We start from the raw sequence: 18,190 nt of genomic DNA on the forward strand, positions 1-18,190 counted from the left end.
TCTCTGTGCCTGGGAAGCAGAAGTGTTCACATTGCTTCGCAGAATCGCTTTTCTGCAGAAAACACTAACACTTGTTCAGAACAAAAGAAAGCACAGAGCCCCAGATTTTATGTTGTCCTGGAGAGCTTGCAGAGCACTGAGGAAAGGCAGGCAGAGAATTCCTTGCTAGCACCTTCTCTGTGCCTGGGAAGCAGAAGTGTTTACATTGCTTCGCAGAATCGCTTTTGTGCAGAAAACACTAACAATTGTTCAGAACTAAAGAAAGCACAGAGCCCCAGATTTGCTGTTCTTCTGGAGAGCTTGCAGAGCACTGGGGAAAGGCAGGCAGAGAATTCCCTGCTAGCACCTTCTCTGTGCCTGGGAAGCAGAAGTGTTCACATTGCTTCGCAGAATCGCTTTTGTGCAGAAAACACTAACACTTGTTCAGAACAAAAGAAAGCACAGAGCCCCAGATTTTATGTTGTCCTGGAGAGCTTGCAGAGCACTGAGGAAAGGCAGGCAGAGAATTCCCTGCTAGCACCTTCTCTGTGCCTGGGAAGCAGAAGTGTTCACATTGCTTCGCAGAATCGCCTTTGTGCAGAAAACACTAACACTTGTTCAGAACAAAAGAAAGCACAGAGCCCCAGATTCTATGTTGTCCTGGACCGCTTGCAGAGTACTGAGGAAAGGCAGGCAGAGAATTCCCTGCTAGCACCTTCTCTGTGCCTGGGAAGCAGAAGTGTTTACATTGCTTCGCAGAATCGCTTTTGTGCAGAAAACACTAACAATTGTTCAGAACTAAAGAAAGCACAGAGCCCCAGATTTGCTGTTCTTCTGGAGAGCTTGCATAGCACTGGGGAAAGGCAGGCAGAGAATTCCCTGCTAGTACCTTCTCTGTGCCTGGGAAGCAGAAGTGTTCACATTGCTTCGCAGAATCGCTTTTCTGCAGAAAACACTAACACTTGTTCAGAAGGAAAGAAAGCACAGAGCCCCAGATTTTATGTTGTCCTGGTGAGCTTGCAGAGCACTGGGGAAAGGCAGGCAGAGAATTCCCTGCTAGCACCTTCTCTGTGCCTGGGAAGCAGAAGTGTTCACATTGCTTCGCAGAATCGCCTTTGTGCAGAAAACACTAACACTTGTTCAGAACAAAAGAAAGCACAGAGCCGAGATTTTATGTTGTCCTGGAGAGCTTGCAGAGCACTGGGGAAAGGCAGGCAGAGAATTCCCTGCTAGCACCTTCTCTGTGCCTGGGAAGCAGAAGTGTTCACATTGCTTCGCAGAATCGCTTTTCTGCAGAAAACACTAACACTTGTTCAGAACAAAAGAAAGCACAGAGCCCCAGATTTTATGTTGTCCTGGAGAGCTTGCAGAGCACTGAGGAAAGGCAGGCAGAGAATTCCCTGCTAGCACCTTCTCTGTGCCTGGGAAGCAGAAGTGTTCACATTGCTTCGCAGAATCGTTTTTGTGCAGAAAACACTAACACTTGTTCAGAAGGAAAGAAAGCACAGAGCCCCAGATTTTATGTTGTCCTGGAGAGCTTGCAGAGCACTGGGGAAAGGCAGGCAGAGAATTCCCTGCTAGCACCTTCTCTGTGCCTGGGAAGCAGAAGTGTTCACATTGCTTCGCAGAATCGCCTTTGTGCAGAAAACACTAACACTTGTTCAGAACAAAAGAAAGCACAGAGCCCCAGATGCTATGTTGTCCTGGAGAGCTTGCAGAGCACTGGGGAAAGGCAGGCAGAGAATTCCCTGCTAGTACCTTCTCTGTGCCTGGGAAGCAGAAGTGTTCACATTGCTTCGCAGAATCGCTTTTGTGCAGAAAACAGTAACACTTGTTCAGAAGGAAAGAAAGCACAGAGCCCCAGATTTTATGTTGTCCTGGAGAGCTTGCAGAGCACTGGGGAAAGGCAGGCAGAGAATTCCCCGCTAGCACCTTCTCTGTGCCTGGGAAGCAGAAGTGTTCACATTGCTTCGCAGAATCGCCTTTGTGCAGAAAACACTAACACTTGTTCAGAACAAAAGAAAGCACAGAGCCCCAGATTTTATGTTGTCCTGGAGAGCTTGCAGAGCACTGAGGAAAGGCAGGCAGAGAATTCCTTGCTAGCACCTTCTCTGTGCCTGGGAAGCAGAAGTGTTCACATTGCTTCGCAGAATCGCCTTTGTGCAGAAAACACTAACACTTGTTCAGAACAAAAGAAAGCACAGAGCCCCAGATTCTATGTTGTCCTGGAGAGCTTGCAGAGCACTGGGGAAAGGCAGGCAGGGAATTCCCTGCTAGCACTTTCTCTGTGCCTGGGAAGCAGAAGTGTTCACATTGCTTCGCAGAATCGCCTTTGTGCAGAAAACACTAACACTTGTTCAGAAGAAAAGAAAGCACAGAGCCCCAGATTCTATGTTGTCCTGTAGAGCTTGCAGAGCACTGGGGAAAGGCAGGCAGAGAATTCCCTGCTAGCACCTTCTCTGTGCCTGGGAAGCAGAAGTGTTCACATTGCTTCGCAGAATCGCTTTTGTGCAGAAAACACTAACACTTGTTCAGAACAAAAGAAAGCACAGAGCCCCAGATTCTATGTTGTCCTGGAGAGCTTGCAGAGCACTGAGGAAAGGCAGGCAGAGAATTCCTTGCTAGCACCTTCTCTGTGCCTGGGAAGGAGAAGTGTTTACATTGCTTCGCAGAATCGCTTTTGTGCAGAAAACACTAACAATTGTTCAGAACTAAAGAAAGCACAGAGCCCCAGATTTGCTGTTCTTCTGGAGAGCTTGCAGAGCACTGGGGAAAGGCAGGCAGAGAATTCCCTGCTAGCACCTTCTCTGTGCCTGGGAAGCAGAAGTGTTCACATTGCTTCGCAGAATCGCTTTTGTGCAGAAAACACTAACACTTGTTCAGAACAAAAGAAAGCACAGAGCCCCAGATTTTATGTTGTCCTGGAGAGCTTGCAGAGCACTGAGGAAAGGCAGGCAGAGAATTCCCTGCTAGCACCTTCTCTGTGCCTGGGAAGCAGAAGTGTTCACATTGCTTCGCAGAATCGCCTTTGTGCAGAAAACACTAACACTTGTTCAGAACAAAAGAAAGCACAGAGCCCCAGATGCTATGTTGTCCTGGAGAGCTTGCAGAGCACTGGGGAAAGGCAGGCAGGGAATTCCCTGCTAGCACCTTCTCTGTGCCTGGGAAGCAGAAGTGTTTACATTGCTTCGCAGAATCGCTTTTGTGCAGAAAACTCTAACAATTGTTCAGAACTAAAGAAAGCACAGAGCCCCAGATTTGCTGTTCTTCTGGAGAGCTTGCATAGCACTGGGGAAAGGCAGGCAGAGAATTCCCTGCTAGTACCTTCTCTGTGCCTGGGAAGCAGAAGTGTTCACATTGCTTCGCAGAATCGCTTTTCTGCAGAAAACACTAACACTTGTTCAGAAGGAAAGAAAGCACAGAGCCCCAGATTTTATGTTGTCCTGGAGAGCTTGCAGAGCACTGGGGAAAGGCAGGCAGAGAATTCCCTGCTAGCACCTTCTCTGTGCCTGGGAAGCAGAAGTGTTCACATTGCTTCGCAGAATCGCCTTTGTGCAGAAAACACTAACACTTGTTCAGAACAAAAGAAAGCACAGAGCCGAGATTTTATGTTGTCCTGGAGAGCTTGCAGAGCACTGGGGAAAGGCAGGCAGAGAATTCCCTGCTAGCACCTTCTCTGTGCCTGGGAAGCAGAAGTGTTCACATTGCTTCGCAGAATCGCCTTTGTGCAGAAAACACTAACACTTGTTCAGAACAAAAGAAAGCACAGAGCCCCAGATTTTATGTTGTCCTGGAGAGCTTGCAGAGCACTGAGGAAAGGCAGGCAGAGAATTCCTTGCTAGCACCTTCTCTGTGCCTGGGAAGCAGAAGTGTTCACATGGCTTCGCAGAATCGCTTTTGTGCAGAAAACAGAAACACTTGTTCAGAAGGAAAGAAAGCACAGAGCCCCAGATTTTATGTTGTCCTGGAGAGCTTACAGAGCACTGGGGAAAGGCAGGCAGAGAATTCCCTGCTAGCACCTTCTCTGTGCCTGGGAAGCAGAAGTGTTCACATTGCTTCGCAGAATCGCCTTTGTGCAGAAAACAGTAACACTTGTTCAGAAGGAAAGAAAGCACAGAGCCCCAGATTCTATGTTGTCCTGGAGAGCTTGCAGAGCACTGGGGAAAGGCAGGCAGGGAATTCCCTGCTAGCACCTTCTCTGTGCCTGGGAAGCAGAAGTGTTCACATTACTTCGCAGAATCGCTTTTGTGCAGAAAACACTAACACTTGTTCAGAACAAAAGAAAGCACAGAGCCCCAGATTCTATGTTGTCCTGGAGAGCTTGCAGAGCACTGGGGAAAGGCAGGCAGGGAATTCCCTGCTAGCACCTTCTCTGTGCCTGGGAAGCAGAAGTGTTCACATTGCTTCGCAGAATCGCTTTTGTGCAGAAAACACTAACAATAGTTCAGAACTAAAGAAAGCACAGAGCCCCAGATTTGCTGTTCTTCTGGAGAGGTTGCATAGCACTGGGGAAAGGCAGGCAGAGAATTCTCTGCTAGTACCTTCTCTGTGCCTGGGAAGCAGAAGTGTTCACATTGCTTCGCAGAATCGCTTTTGTGCAGAAAACAGTAACACTTGCTCAGAAGGAAAGAAAGCACAGAGCCCCAGATTTTATGTTGTCCTGGAGAGCTTGCAGAGCACTGGGGAAAGGCAGGCAGAGAATTCCCTGCTAGCACCTTCTCTGTGCCTGGGAAGCAGAAGTGTTCACATTGCTTTGCAGAATCGCCTTTGTGCAGAAAACACTAACACTTGTTCAGAACAAAAGAAAGCACAGAGCCCCAGATTTTATGTTGTCCTGGAGAGCTTGCAGAGCACTGGGGAAAGGCAGGCAGAGAATTCCCTGCTAGCACCTTCTCTGTGCCTGGGAAGCAGAAGTGTTCACATTGCTTCGCAGAATCGCCTTTGTGCAGAAAACACTAACAGTTGTTCAGAACAAAAGAAAGCACAGAGCCCCAGATTTTATGTTGTCCTGTAGAGCTTGCAGAGCACTGGGGAAAGGCAGGCAGAGAATTCCCTGCTAGCACTTTCTCTGTGCCTGGGAAGCAGAAGTGTTTACATTGCTTCGCAGAATCGCTTTTCTGCAGAAAACAGTAACACTTGTTCAGAAGGAAAGAAAGCACAGAGCCCCAGATTTTATGTTGTGCTGGAGAGCTTGCAGAGCACTGGGGAAAGGCAGGCAGAGAATTCCCTGCTAGCACCTTCTCTGTGCCTGGGAAGCAGAAGTGTTCACATTGCTTCGCAGAATCGCCTTTGTGCAGAAAACACTAACACTTGTTCAGAACAAAAGAAAGCACAGAGCCCCAGATGCTATGTTGTCCTGGAGAGCTTGCAGAGCACTGGGGAAAGGCAGGCAGGGAATTCCCTGCTAGCACCTTCTCTGTGCCTGGGAAGCAGAAGTGTTCACATTGCTTCGCAGAATCGCTTTTGTGCAGAAAACAGTAACACTTGTTCAGAACGAAAGAAAGCACAGAGCCCCAGATTTTATGTTGTCCTGGAGAGCTTGCAGAGCACTGGGGAAAGGCAGGCAGAGAATTCCCTGCTAGCACCTTCTCTGTGCCTGGGAAGCAGAAGTGTTCACATTGCTTCGCAGAATCGCCTTTGTGCAGAAAACACTAACACTTGTTCAGAACAAAAGAAAGCACAGAGCCCCAGATTTTATGTTGTCCTGGAGAGCTTGCAGAGCACTGGGGAAAGGCAGGCAGAGAATTCCCTGCTAGCACCTTCTCTGTGCCTGGGAAGCAGAAGTGTTCACATTGCTTCGCAGAATCGCCTTTGTGCAGAAAACACTAACACTTGTTCAGAACAAAAGAAAGCACAGAGCCCCAGATTTTATGTTGTCCTGGAGAGCTTGCAGAGCACTGAGGAAAGGCAGGCAGAGAATTCCTTGCTAGCACCTTCTCTGTGCCTGGGAAGCAGAAGTGTTCACATTGCTTCGCAGAATCGCTTTTCTGCAGAAAACACTAACACTTGTTCAGAACAAAAGAAAGCACAGAGCCCCAGATTTTATGTTGTACTGTAGAGCTTGCAGAGCACTGAGGAAAGGCAGGCAGAGAATTCCTTGCTAGCACCTTCTCTGTGCCTGGGAAGCAGAAGTGTTCACATTGCTTCGCAGAATCGCCTTTGTGCAGAAAACACTAACAGTTGTTCAGAACAAAAGAAAGCACAGAGCCCCAGATTTTATGTTGTCCTGTAGAGCTTGCAGAGCACTGGGGAAAGGCAGGCAGAGAATTCCCTGCTAGCACTTTCTCTGTGCCTGGGAAGCAGAAGTGTTTACATTGCTTCGCAGAATCGCTTTTCTGCAGAAAACAGTAACACTTATTCAGAACAAAAGAAAGCACAGAGCCCCAGATTTGCTGTTCTTCTGGAGAGCTTGCATAGCACTGGGGAAAGGCAGGCAGAGAATTCCCTGCTAGCACCTTCTCTGTGCCTGGGAAGCAGAAGTGTTCACATTGCTTCGCAGAATCGCCTTTGTGCAGAAAACACTAACACTTGTTCAGAACAAAAGAAAGCACAGAGCCCCAGATGCTATGTTGTCCTGGAGAGCTTGCAGAGCACTGGGGAAAGGCAGGCAGGGAATTCCCTGCTAGCACCTTCTCTGTGCCTGGGAAGCAGAAGTGTTCACATTGCTTCGCAGAATCGCTTTTGTGCAGAAAACAGTAACACTTGTTCAGAACGAAAGAAAGCACAGAGCCCCAGATTTTATGTTGTCCTGGAGAGCTTGCAGAGCACTGGGGAAAGGCAGGCAGAGAATTCCCTGCTAGCACCTTCTCTGTGCCTGGGAAGCAGAAGTGTTCACATTGCTTCGCAGAATCGCCTTTGTGCAGAAAACACTAACACTCGTTCAGAACAAAAGAAAGCACAGAGCCCCAGATTTTATGTTGTCCTGGAGAGCTTGCAGAGCACTGGGGAAAGGCAGGCAGAGAATTCCCTGCTAGCACCTTCTCTGTGCCTGGGAAGCAGAAGTGTTCACATTGCTTCGCAGAATCGCCTTTGTGCAGAAAACACTAACACTTGTTCAGAACAAAAGAAAGCACAGAGCCCCAGATTTTATGTTGTCCTGGAGAGCTTGCAGAGCACTGAGGAAAGGCAGGCAGAGAATTCCTTGCTAGCACCTTCTCTGTGCCTGGGAAGCAGAAGTGTTCACATTGCTTCGCAGAATCGCTTTTCTGCAGAAAACACTAACACTTGTTCAGAACAAAAGAAAGCACAGAGCCCCAGATTTTATGTTGTACTGTAGAGCTTGCAGAGCACTGGGGAAAGGCAGGCAGAGAATTCCCTGCTAGCACCTTCTCTGTGCCTGGGAAGCAGAAGTGTTCACATTGCTTCGCAGAATCGCCTTTGTGCAGAAAACACTAACACTTGTTCAGAACAAAAGAAAGCACAGAGCCCCAGATTCTATGTTGTCCTGGACCGCTTGCAGAGTACTGAGGAAAGGCAGGCAGAGAATTCCCTGCTAGCACCTTCTCTGTGCCTGGGAAGCAGAAGTGTTTACATTGCTTCGCAGAATCGCTTTTGTGCAGAAAACACTAACAATTGTTCAGAACTAAAGAAAGCACAGAGCCCCAGATTTGCTGTTCTTCTGGAGAGCTTGCATAGCACTGGGGAAAGGCAGGCAGAGAATTCCCTGCTAGTACCTTCTCTGTGCCTGGGAAGCAGAAGTGTTCACATTGCTTCGCAGAATCGCTTTTCTGCAGAAAACACTAACACTTGTTCAGAAGGAAAGAAAGCACAGAGCCCCAGATTTTATGTTGTCCTGGAGAGCTTGCAGAGCACTGGGGAAAGGCAGGCAGAGAATTCCCTGCTAGCACCTTCTCTGTGCCTGGGAAGCAGAAGTGTTCACATTGCTTCGCAGAATCGCCTTTGTGCAGAAAACACTAACACTTGTTCAGAACAAAAGAAAGCACAGAGCCCCAGATGCTATGTTGTCCTGGAGAGCTTGCAGAGCACTGGGGAAAGGCAGGCAGAGAATTCCCTGCTAGTACCTTCTCTGTGCCTGGGAAGCAGAAGTGTTCACATTGCTTCGCAGAATCGCTTTTGTGCAGAAAACAGTAACACTTGTTCAGAAGGAAAGAAAGCACAGAGCCCCAGATTTTATGTTGTCCTGGAGAGCTTGCAGAGCACTGGGGAAAGGCAGGCAGAGAATTCCCTGCTAGCACCTTCTCTGTGCCTGGGAAGCAGAAGTGTTCACATTGCTTCGCAGAATCGCCTTTGTGCAGAAAACACTAACACTTGTTCAGAACAAAAGAAAGCACAGAGCCCCAGATTTTATGTTGTCCTGGAGAGCTTGCAGAGCACTGAGGAAAGGCAGGCAGAGAATTCCTTGCTAGCACCTTCTCTGTGCCTGGGAAGCAGAAGTGTTCACATTGCTTCGCAGAATCGCCTTTGTGCAGAAAACACTAACACTTGTTCAGAACAAAAGAAAGCACAGAGCCCCAGATTCTATGTTGTCCTGGAGAGCTTGCAGAGCACTGGGGAAAGGCAGGCAGGGAATTCCCTGCTAGCACTTTCTCTGTGCCTGGGAAGCAGAAGTGTTCACATTGCTTCGCAGAATCGCTTTTCTGCAGAAAACACTAACACTTGTTCAGAACAGAAGAAAGCACAGAGCCCCAGATTTTATGTTGTCCTGTAGAGCTTGCAGAACACTGGGGAAAGGCAGGCCGAGAATTCCCTGCTAGCACCTTCTCTGTGCCTGGGAAGCAGAAGTGTTCACATTGCTTCGCAGAATCGCCTTTGTGCAGAAAACACTAACACTTGTTCAGAACAAAAGAAAGCACAGAGCCCAAGAATTGCTGCTGTTCTGGAGAGCTTGCAGAGCACTGGGGAAAGGCAGGGAGAGATTTCCCTGCTAGCTCCTTCTCTGTGCCTGGGAAGCAGAAGTGTTCACATTGCTTCGCAGAATCACCTTTGTGCAGAAAACACTAACACTTGTTCAGAACAAAAGAAAGCACAGAGCCCCAGAATTGCTGCTGTCCTGGAGAGCTTGCAGAGCACTGGGGAAAGGCAGGCAGAGAATTCCTTGCTAGCACCTTCTCTGTGCCTGGGAAGCAGAAGTGTTCACATTACTTCGCAGAATCGCTTTTCTGCAGAAAACACTAACACTTGTTCAGAACAAAAGAAAGCACAGAGCCCCAGATTTTATGTTGTCCTGGAGAGCTTGCAGAGCACTGAGGAAAGGCAGGCAGGGAATTCCCTGCTAGTACCTTCTCTGTGCCTGGGAAGCAGAAGTGTTCACATTGCTTCGCAGAATCGCTTTTGTGCAGAAAACAGTAACACTTGTTCAGAAGGAAAGAAAGCACAGAGCCCCAGATTTTATGTTGTCCTGGAGAGCTTGCAGAGCACTGGGGAAAGGCAGGCAGAGAATTCCCTGCTAGCACCTTCTCTGTGCCTGGGAAGCAGAAGTGTTCACATTGCTTCGCAGAATCGCCTTTGTGCAGAAAACACTAACACTTGTTCAGAACAAAAGAAAGCACAGAGCCCCAGATTTTATGTTGTCCTGGAGAGCTTGCAGAGCACTGAGGAAAGGCAGGCAGAGAATTCCTTGCTAGCACCTTCTCTGTGCCTGGGAAGCAGAAGTGTTCACATTGCTTCGCAGAATCGCCTTTGTGCAGAAAACACTAACACTTGTTCAGAACAAAAGAAAGCACAGAGCCCCAGATTTTATGTTGTCCTGGAGAGCTTGCAGAGCACTGAGGAAAGGCAGGCAGAGAATTCCTTGCTAGCACCTTCTCTGTGCCTGGGAAGCAGAAGTGTTCACATTGCTTCGCAGAATCGCCTTTGTGCAGAAAACACTAACACTTGTTCAGAACAAAAGAAAGCACAGAGCCCCAGATTTTATGTTGTCCTGTAGAGCTTGCAGAGCACTGGGGAAAGGCAGTCAGAGAATTCCCTGCTAGCACCTTCTCTGTGCCTGGGAAGCAGAAGTGTTCACATTACTTCGCATAATCGCTTTTCTGCAGAAAACACTAACACTTGTTCAGAACAAAAGAAAGCACAGAGCCCCAGATTCTATGTTGTCCTGGAGAGCTTGCAGAGCACTGGGGAAAGGCAGGCAGAGAATTCCCTGCTAGCACCTTCTCTGTGCCTGGGAAGCAGAAGTGTTTACATTGCTTCGCAGAATCGCTTTTGTGCAGAAAACACTAACAATTGTTCAGAACTAAAGAAAGCACAGAGCCCCAGATTTGCTGTTTTTCTGGAGAGCTTGCATAGCACTGGGGAAAGGCAGGCAGAGAATTCCCTGCTAGTACCTTCTCTGTGCCTGTGAAGCAGAAGTGTTCACATTGCTTCGCAGAATCGCTTTTGTGCAGAAAACAGTAACACTTGTTCAGAAGGAAAGAAAGCACAGAGCCCCAGATTTTATGTTGTCCTGTAGAGCTTGCAGAGCACTGGGGAAAGGCAGGCAGAGAATTCCTTGCTATCACCTTCTCTGTGCCTGGGAAGCAGAAGTGTTCACATTACTTCGCAGAATCGCTTTTGTGCAGAAAACACTAACACTTGTTCAGAACAAAAGAAAGCACAGAGCCCAAGAATTGCTGCTGTTCTGGAGAGCTTGCAGAGCACTGGGGAAAGGCAGGGAGAGATTTCCCTGCTAGCTCCTTCTCTGTGCCTGGGAAGCAGAAGTGTTCACATTGCTTCGCAGAATCGCCTTTGTGCAGAAAACACTAACACTTGTTCAGAACAAAAGAAAGCACAGAGCCCCAGAATTGCTGCTGTTCTGGAGAGCTTGCAGAGCACTGGGGAGAGGCAGGCAGAGAATTCCTTGCTAGCACCTTCTCTGTGCCTGGGAAGCAGAAGTGTTCACATTACTTCGCAGAATCGCTTTTGTGCAGAAAACACTAACACTTGTTCAGAACAAAAGAAAGCACAGAGCCCCAGATTTTATGTTGTCCTGGAGAGCTTGCAGAGCACTGAGGAAAGGCAGGCAGAGAATTCCTTGCTAGCACCTTCTCTGTGCCTGGGAAGCAGAAGTTTTCACATTGCTTCGCAGAATCGCTTTTCTGCAGAAAACACTAACACTTGTTCAGAACAAAAGAAAGCACAGAGCCCCAGATTTTATGTTGTCCTGTAGAGCTTGCAGAGCACTGGGGAAAGGCAGGCAGAGAATTCCCTGCTAGCACCTTCTCTGTGCCTGGGAAGCAGAAGTGTTCACATTGCTTCGCAGAATCGCCTTTGTGCAGAAAACACTAACACTTGTTCAGAACAAAAGAAAGCACAGAGCCCCAGATTTTATGTTGTCCTGGAGAGCTTGCAGAGCACTGGGGAAAGGCAGGCAGGGAATTCCCTGCTAGCACTTTCTCTGTGCCTGGGAAGCAGAAGTGTTTACATTGCTTCGCAGAATCGCTTTTCTGCAGAAAACACTAACACTTGTTCAGAACAAAAGAAAGCACAGAGCCCCAGATTTGCTGTTCTTCTGGAGAGCTTGCATAGCACTGCGGAAAGGCAGGCAGAGAATTCCCTGCTAGTACCTTCTCTGTGCCTGGGAAGCAGAAGTGTTCACATTGCTTCGCAGAATCGCTTTTGTGCAGAAAACAGTAACACTTGTTCAGAACAAAAGAAAGCACAGAGCCCTAGATTTTATGTTGTCCTGGAGAGCTTGCAGAGCACTGGGGAAAGGCAGGCACAGAATTCCCTGCTAGCACCTTCTGTGTGCCTGGGAAGCAGAAATATTCACATTGCTTCGCAGAATCGCCTTTGTGCAGAAAACACTAACACTTGTTCAGAACAAAAGAAAGCACAGAGCCCCAGATTTTATGTTGTCCTGTAGAGCTTGCAGAGCACTGGGGAAAGGCAGGCAGAGAATTCCCTGCTAGCACTTTCTCTGTGCCTGGGAAGCAGAAGTGTTCACATTGCTTCGCAGAATCGTTTATGTGCAGAAAACACTAACACTTGTTCAGAAGGAAAGAAAGCACAGAGCCCCAGATTTTATGTTGTCCTGGAGAGCTTGCAGAGCACTGGGGAAAGGCAGGCAGAGAATTCCCTGCTAGCACCTTCTCTGTGCCTGGGAAGCAGAAGTGTTCACATTGCTTCGCAGAATCGCCTTTGTGCAGAAAACACTAACACTTGTTCAGAACAAAAGAAAGCACAGAGCCCCAGATGCTATGTTGTCCTGGAGAGCTTGCAGAGCACTGGGGAAAGGCAGGCAGGGAATTCCCTGCTAGTACCTTCTCTGTGCCTGGGAAGCAGAAGTGTTCACATTGCTTCGCAGAATCGCTTTTGTGCAGAAAACAGTAACACTTGTTCAGAAGGAAAGAAAGCACAGAGCCCCAGATTTTATGTTGTCCTGTAGAGCTTGCAGAGCACTGGGGAAAGGCAGGCAGAGAATTCCCTGCTAGCACCTTCTCTGTGCCTGGGAAGCAGAAGTGTTCACATTGCTTCGCAGAATCGCCTTTGTGCAGAAAACACTAACACTTGTTCAGAACAAAAGAAAGCACAGAGCCCCAGATTTTATGTTGTCCTGGAGAGCTTGCAGAGCACTGAGGAAAGGCAGGCAGAGAATTCCTTGCTAGCACCTTCTCTGTGCCTGGGAAGCAGAAGTGTTCACATTGCTTCGCAGAATCGCCTTTGTGCAGAAAACACTAACACTTGTTCAGAACAAAAGAAAGCACAGAGCCCCAGATTCTATGTTGTCCTGGAGAGCGTGCAGAGCACTGGGGAAAGGCAGGCAGGGAATTCCCTGCTAGCACTTTCTCTGTGCCTGGGAAGCAGAAGTGTTCACATTGCTTCGCAGAATCGCCTTTGTGCAGAAAACACTAACACTTGTTCAGAACAAAAGAAAGCACAGAGCCCCAGATTCTATGTTGTCCTGGACCGCTTGCAGAGCACTGGGGAAAGGCAGGCAGAGAATTCCCTGCTAGCACCTTCTCTGTGCCTGGGAAGCAGAAGTGTTCACATTGCTTCGCAGAATCGCTTTTGTGCAGAAAACACTAACACTTGTTCAGAACAAAAGAAAGCACAGAGCCCCAGATTCTATGTTGTCCTGGAGAGCTTGCAGAGCACTGAGGAAAGGCAGGCAGAGAATTCCTTGCTAGCACCTTCTCTGTGCCTGGGAAGGAGAAGTGTTTACATTGCTTCGCAGAATCGCTTTTGTGCAGAAAACACTAACAATTGTTCAGAACTAAAGAAAGCACAGAGCCCCAGATTTGCTGTTCTTCTGGAGAGCTTGCAGAGCACTGGGGAAAGGCAGGCAGAGAATTCCCTGCTAGCACCTTCTCTGTGCCTGGGAAGCAGAAGTGTTCACATTGCTTCGCAGAATCGCTTTTCTGCAGAAAACACTAACACTTGTTCAGAACAAAAGAAAGCACAGAGCCCCAGATTTTATGTTGTCCTGTAGAGCTTGCAGAACACTGGGGAAAGGCAGGCCGAGAATTCCCTGCTAGCACCTTCTCTGTGCCTGGGAAGCAGAAGTGTTCACATTGCTTCGCAGAATCGCCTTTGTGCAGAAAACACTAACACTTGTTCAGAACAAAAGAAAGCACAGAGCCCCAGAATTGCTGCTGTTCTGGAGAGCTTGCAGTGCACTGGGGAGAGGTAGGCAGAGAATTCCTTGCTGGAACCTTCTCTGTGCCTGGGAAGCAGAAGTGTTCACATTGCTTCGCAGAATCGCTTTTCTGCAGAAAACAGTAACACTTGTTCAGAACAAAAGAAAGCACAGAGCCCCAGATTTTATGTTGTCCTGGAGAGCTTGCAGAGCACTGGGGAAAGGCAGTCAGAGAATTCCCTGCTAGCACCTTCTCTGTGCCTGGGAAGCAGAAGTGTTCACATTACTTCGCATAATCGCTTTTCTGCAGAAAACACTAACACTTGTTCAGAACAAAAGAAAGCACAGAGCCCCAGATTCTATGTTGTCCTGGAGAGCTTGCAGAGCACTGGGGAAAGGCAGGCAGAGAATTCCCTGCTAGCACCTTCTCTGTGCCTGGGAAGCAGAAGTGTTTACATTGCTTCGCAGAATCGCTTTTGTGCAGAAAACACTAACAATTGTTCAGAACTAAAGAAAGCACAGAGCCCCAGATTTGCTGTTTTTCTGGAGAGCTTGCATAGCACTGGGGAAAGGCAGGCAGAGAATTCCCTGCTAGTACCTTCTCTGTGCCTGTGAAGCAGAAGTGTTCACATTGCTTCGCAGAATCGCTTTTGTGCAGAAAACAGTAACACTTGTTCAGAAGGAAAGAAAGCACAGAGCCCCAGATTTTATGTTGTCCTGTAGAGCTTGCAGAGCACTGGGGAAAGGCAGGCAGAGAATTCCCTGCTAGCACCTTCTCTGTGCCTGGGAAGCAGAAGTGTTCACATTGCTTCGCAGAATCGCCTTTGTGCAGAAAACACTAACACTTGTTCAGAACAAAAGAAAGCACAGAGTCCCAGATTTTATGTTGTCCTGGAGAGCTTGCAGAGCACTGGGGAAAGGCAGGCAGAGAATTCCCTGCTAGCACCTTCTCTGTGCCTGGGAAGCAGAAGTGTTCACATTGCTTCGCAGAATCGCTTTTCTGCAGAAAACACTAACACTTGTTCAGAACAAAAGAAAGCACAGAGCCCCAGATTTGCTGTTGTCCTGGAGAGCTTGCAGAGCACTGAGGAAAGGCAGGCAGAGAATTCCTTGCTAGCACCTTCTCTGTGCCTGGGAAGCAGAAGTGTTCACATTGCTTCGCAGAATCGCTTTTCTGCAGAAAACACTAACACTTGTTCAGAACAAAAGAAAGCACAGAGCCCCAGATTTTATGTTGTACTGTAGAGCTTGCAGAGCACTGGGGAAAGGCAGGCAGAGAATTCCCTGCTAGCACCTTCTCTGTGCCTGGGAAGCAGAAGTGTTTACATTGCTTCGCAGAATCGCCTTTGTGCAGAAAACACTAACACTTGTTCAGAACAAAAGAAAGCACAGAGCCCCAGATTTGCTGCTGTTCTGGAGAGCTTGCAGAGCACTGGGGAAAGGCAGGCAGAGAATTCCCTGCTAGCACCTTCTCTGTGCCTGGGAAGCAGAAGTGTTTACATTACTTCGCAGAATCGCTTTTCTGCAGAAAACACTAACACTTGTTCAGAACAAAAGAAAGCACAGAGCCCCAGATTTTATGTTGTCCTGGAGAGCTTGCAGAGCACTGAGGAAAGGCAGGCAGAGAATTCCTTGCTAGCACCTTCTCTGTGCCTGGGAAGCAGAAGTGTTCACATTGCTTCGCAGAATCCCTTTTCTGCAGAAAACACTAACACTTGTTCAGAACAAAAGAAAGCACAGAGCCCCAGATTCTATGTTGTCCTGTAGAGCTTGCAGAGCACTGGGGAAAGGCAGGCAGAGAATTCCCTGCTAGCACCTTCTCTGTGCCTGGGAAGCAGAAGTGTTCACATTGCTTCGCAGAATCGCCTTTGTGCAGAAAACACTAACACTTGTTCAGAACAAAAGAAAGCACAGAGCCCCAGATTTTATGTTGTCCTGGAGAGCTTGCAGAGCACTGGGGAAAGGCAGGCAGAGAATTCCCTGCTAGCACCTTCTGTGTGCCTGGGAAGCAGAAGTGTTCACATTGCTTCGCAGAATCGCCTTTGTGCAGAAAACACTAACACTTGTTCAGAACAAAAGAAAGCACAGAGCCCCAGATTTTATGTTGTCCTGTAGAGCTTGCAGAGCACTGGGGAAATGCAGGCAGAGAATTCCCTGCTAGCACCTTCTCTGTGCCTGGGAAGCAGAAGTATTCACATTGCTTCGCAGAATCGCCTTTGTGCAGAAAATACTAACAGTTGTTCAGAACAAAGAAAGCACAGAGCCCCAGATTTTATGTTGTCCTGGAGAGCTTGCAGAGCACTGGGGAAAGGCAGGCAGAGAATTCCCTGCTAGCACCTTCTCTGTGCCTGGGAAGCAGAAGTGTTCACATTGCTTCGCAGAATCGCTTTTCTGCAGAAAACACTAACACTTGTTCAGAACAAAAGAAAGCACAGAGCCCCAGATTTTATGTTGTCCTGGAGAGCTTGCAGAGCACTGAGGAAAGGCAGGCAGAGAATTCCTTGCTAGCACCTTCTCTGTGCCTGGGAAGCAGAAGTGTTCACATTGCTTCGCAGAATCGCTTTTCTGCAGAAAACACTAACACTTGTTCAGAACAAAAGAAAGCACAGAGCCCCAGAATTGCTGCTGTTCTGGAGAGCTTGCAGAGCACTGGGGAAAGGCAGGGAGAGATTTCCCTGCTAGCTCCTTCTCTGTGCCTGGGAAGCAGAAGTGTTCACATTGCTTCGCAGAATCGCCTTTGTGCAGAAAACACTAACACTTGTTCAGAACAAAAGAAAGCACAGAGCCCCAGAATTGCTGCTCTTCTGGAGAGCTTGCAGAGCACTGGGGAGAGGCAGGCAGAGAATTCCTTGCTAGCACCTTCTCTGTGCCTGGGAAGCAGAAGTGTTCACATTACTTCGCAGAATCGCTTTTCTGCAGAAAACACTAACACTTGTTCAGAACAAAAGAAAGCACAGAGCCCCAGATTTTATGTTGTCCTGGAGAGCTTGCAGAGCACTGAGGAAAGGCAGGCAGAGAATTCCTTGCTAGCACCTTCTCTGTGCCTGGGAAGCAGAAGTTTTCACATTGCTTCGCAGAATCGCTTTTCTGCAGAAAACACTAACACTTGTTCAGAACAAAAGAAAGCACAGAGCCCCAGATTTTATGTTGTCCTGTAGAGCTTGCAGAGCACTGGGGAAAGGCAGGCAGAGAATTCCCTGCTAGCACCTTCTCTGTGCCTGGGAAGCAGAAGTGTTCACATTGCTTCGCAGAATCGCCTTTGTGCAGAAAACACTAACACTTGTTCAGAACAAAAGAAAGCACAGAGCCCCAGATTTTATGTTGTCCTGGAGAGCTTGCAGAGCACTGGGGAAAGGCAGGCAGGGAATTCCCTGCTAGCACTTTCTCTGTGCCTGGGAAGCAGAAGTGTTTACATTGCTTCGCAGAATCGCTTTTCTGCAGAAAACACTAACACTTGTTCAGAACAAAAGAAAGCACAGAGCCCCAGATTTGCTGTTCTTCTGGAGAGCTTGCATAGTACTGCGGAAAGGCAGGCAGAGAATTCCCTGCTAGTACCTTCTCTGTGCCTGGGAAGCAGAAGTGTTCACATTGCTTCGCAGAATCGCTTTTCTGCAGAAAACACTAACACTTGTTCAGAACAAAAGAAAGCACAGAGCCCCAGATTTTATGTTGTCCTGTAGAGCTTGCAGAACACTGGGGAAAGGCAGGCCGAGAATTCCCTGCTAGCACCTTCTCTGTGCCTGGGAAGCAGAAGTGTTCACATTGCTTCGCAGAATCGCCTTTGTGCAGAAAACACTAACACTTGTTCAGAACAAAAGAAAGCACAGAGCCCCAGAATTGCTGCTGTTCTGGAGAGCTTGCAGTGCACTGGGGAGAGGCAGGCAGAGAATTCCCTGCTAGCTCCTTCTCTGTGCCTGGGAAGCAGAAGTGTTCACATTGCTTCGCAGAATCGCTTTTCTGCAGAAAACAGTAACACTTGTTCAGAACAAAAGAAAGCACAGAGCCCCAGATTTTATGTTGTCCTGGAGAGCTTGCAGAGCACTGAGGAAAGGCAGGCAGAGAATTCCTTGCTGGAACCTTCTCTGTGCCTGGGAAGCAGAAGTGTTCACATTGCTTCGCAGAATCGCTTTTCTGCAGAAAACACTAACACTTGTTCAGAACAAAAGAAAGCACAGAGCCCCAGATTTTATGTTGTCCTGTAGAGCTTGCAGAGCACTGGGGAAAGGCAGTCAGAGAATTCCCTGCTAGCACCTTCTCTGTGCCTGGGAAGCAGAAGTGTTCACATTACTTCGCATAATCGCTTTTCTGCAGAAAACACTAACACTTGTTCAGAACAAAAGAAAGCACAGAGCCCCAGATTCTATGTTGTCCTGGAGAGCTTGCAGAGCACTGGGGAAAGGCAGGCAGAGAATTCCCTGCTAGCACCTTCTCTGTGCCTGGGAAGCAGAAGTGTTTACATTGCTTCGCAGAATCGCTTTTGTGCAGAAAACACTAACAATTGTTCAGAACTAAAGAAAGCACAGAGCCCCAGATTTGCTGTTTTTCTGGAGAGCTTGCATAGCACTGGGGAAAGGCAGGCAGAGAATTCCCTGCTAGGACCTTCTCTGTGCCTGGGAAGCAGAAGTGTTCACATTGCTTCGCAGAATCGCTTTTGTGCAGAAAACAGTAACACTTGTTCAGAAGGAAAGAAAGCACAGA

Source organism: Strix aluco, chromosome 12, assembly GCF_031877795.1.
Source record: "Strix aluco isolate bStrAlu1 chromosome 12, bStrAlu1.hap1, whole genome shotgun sequence".
Taxonomy (NCBI): Eukaryota; Metazoa; Chordata; class Aves; order Strigiformes; family Strigidae; genus Strix; species Strix aluco.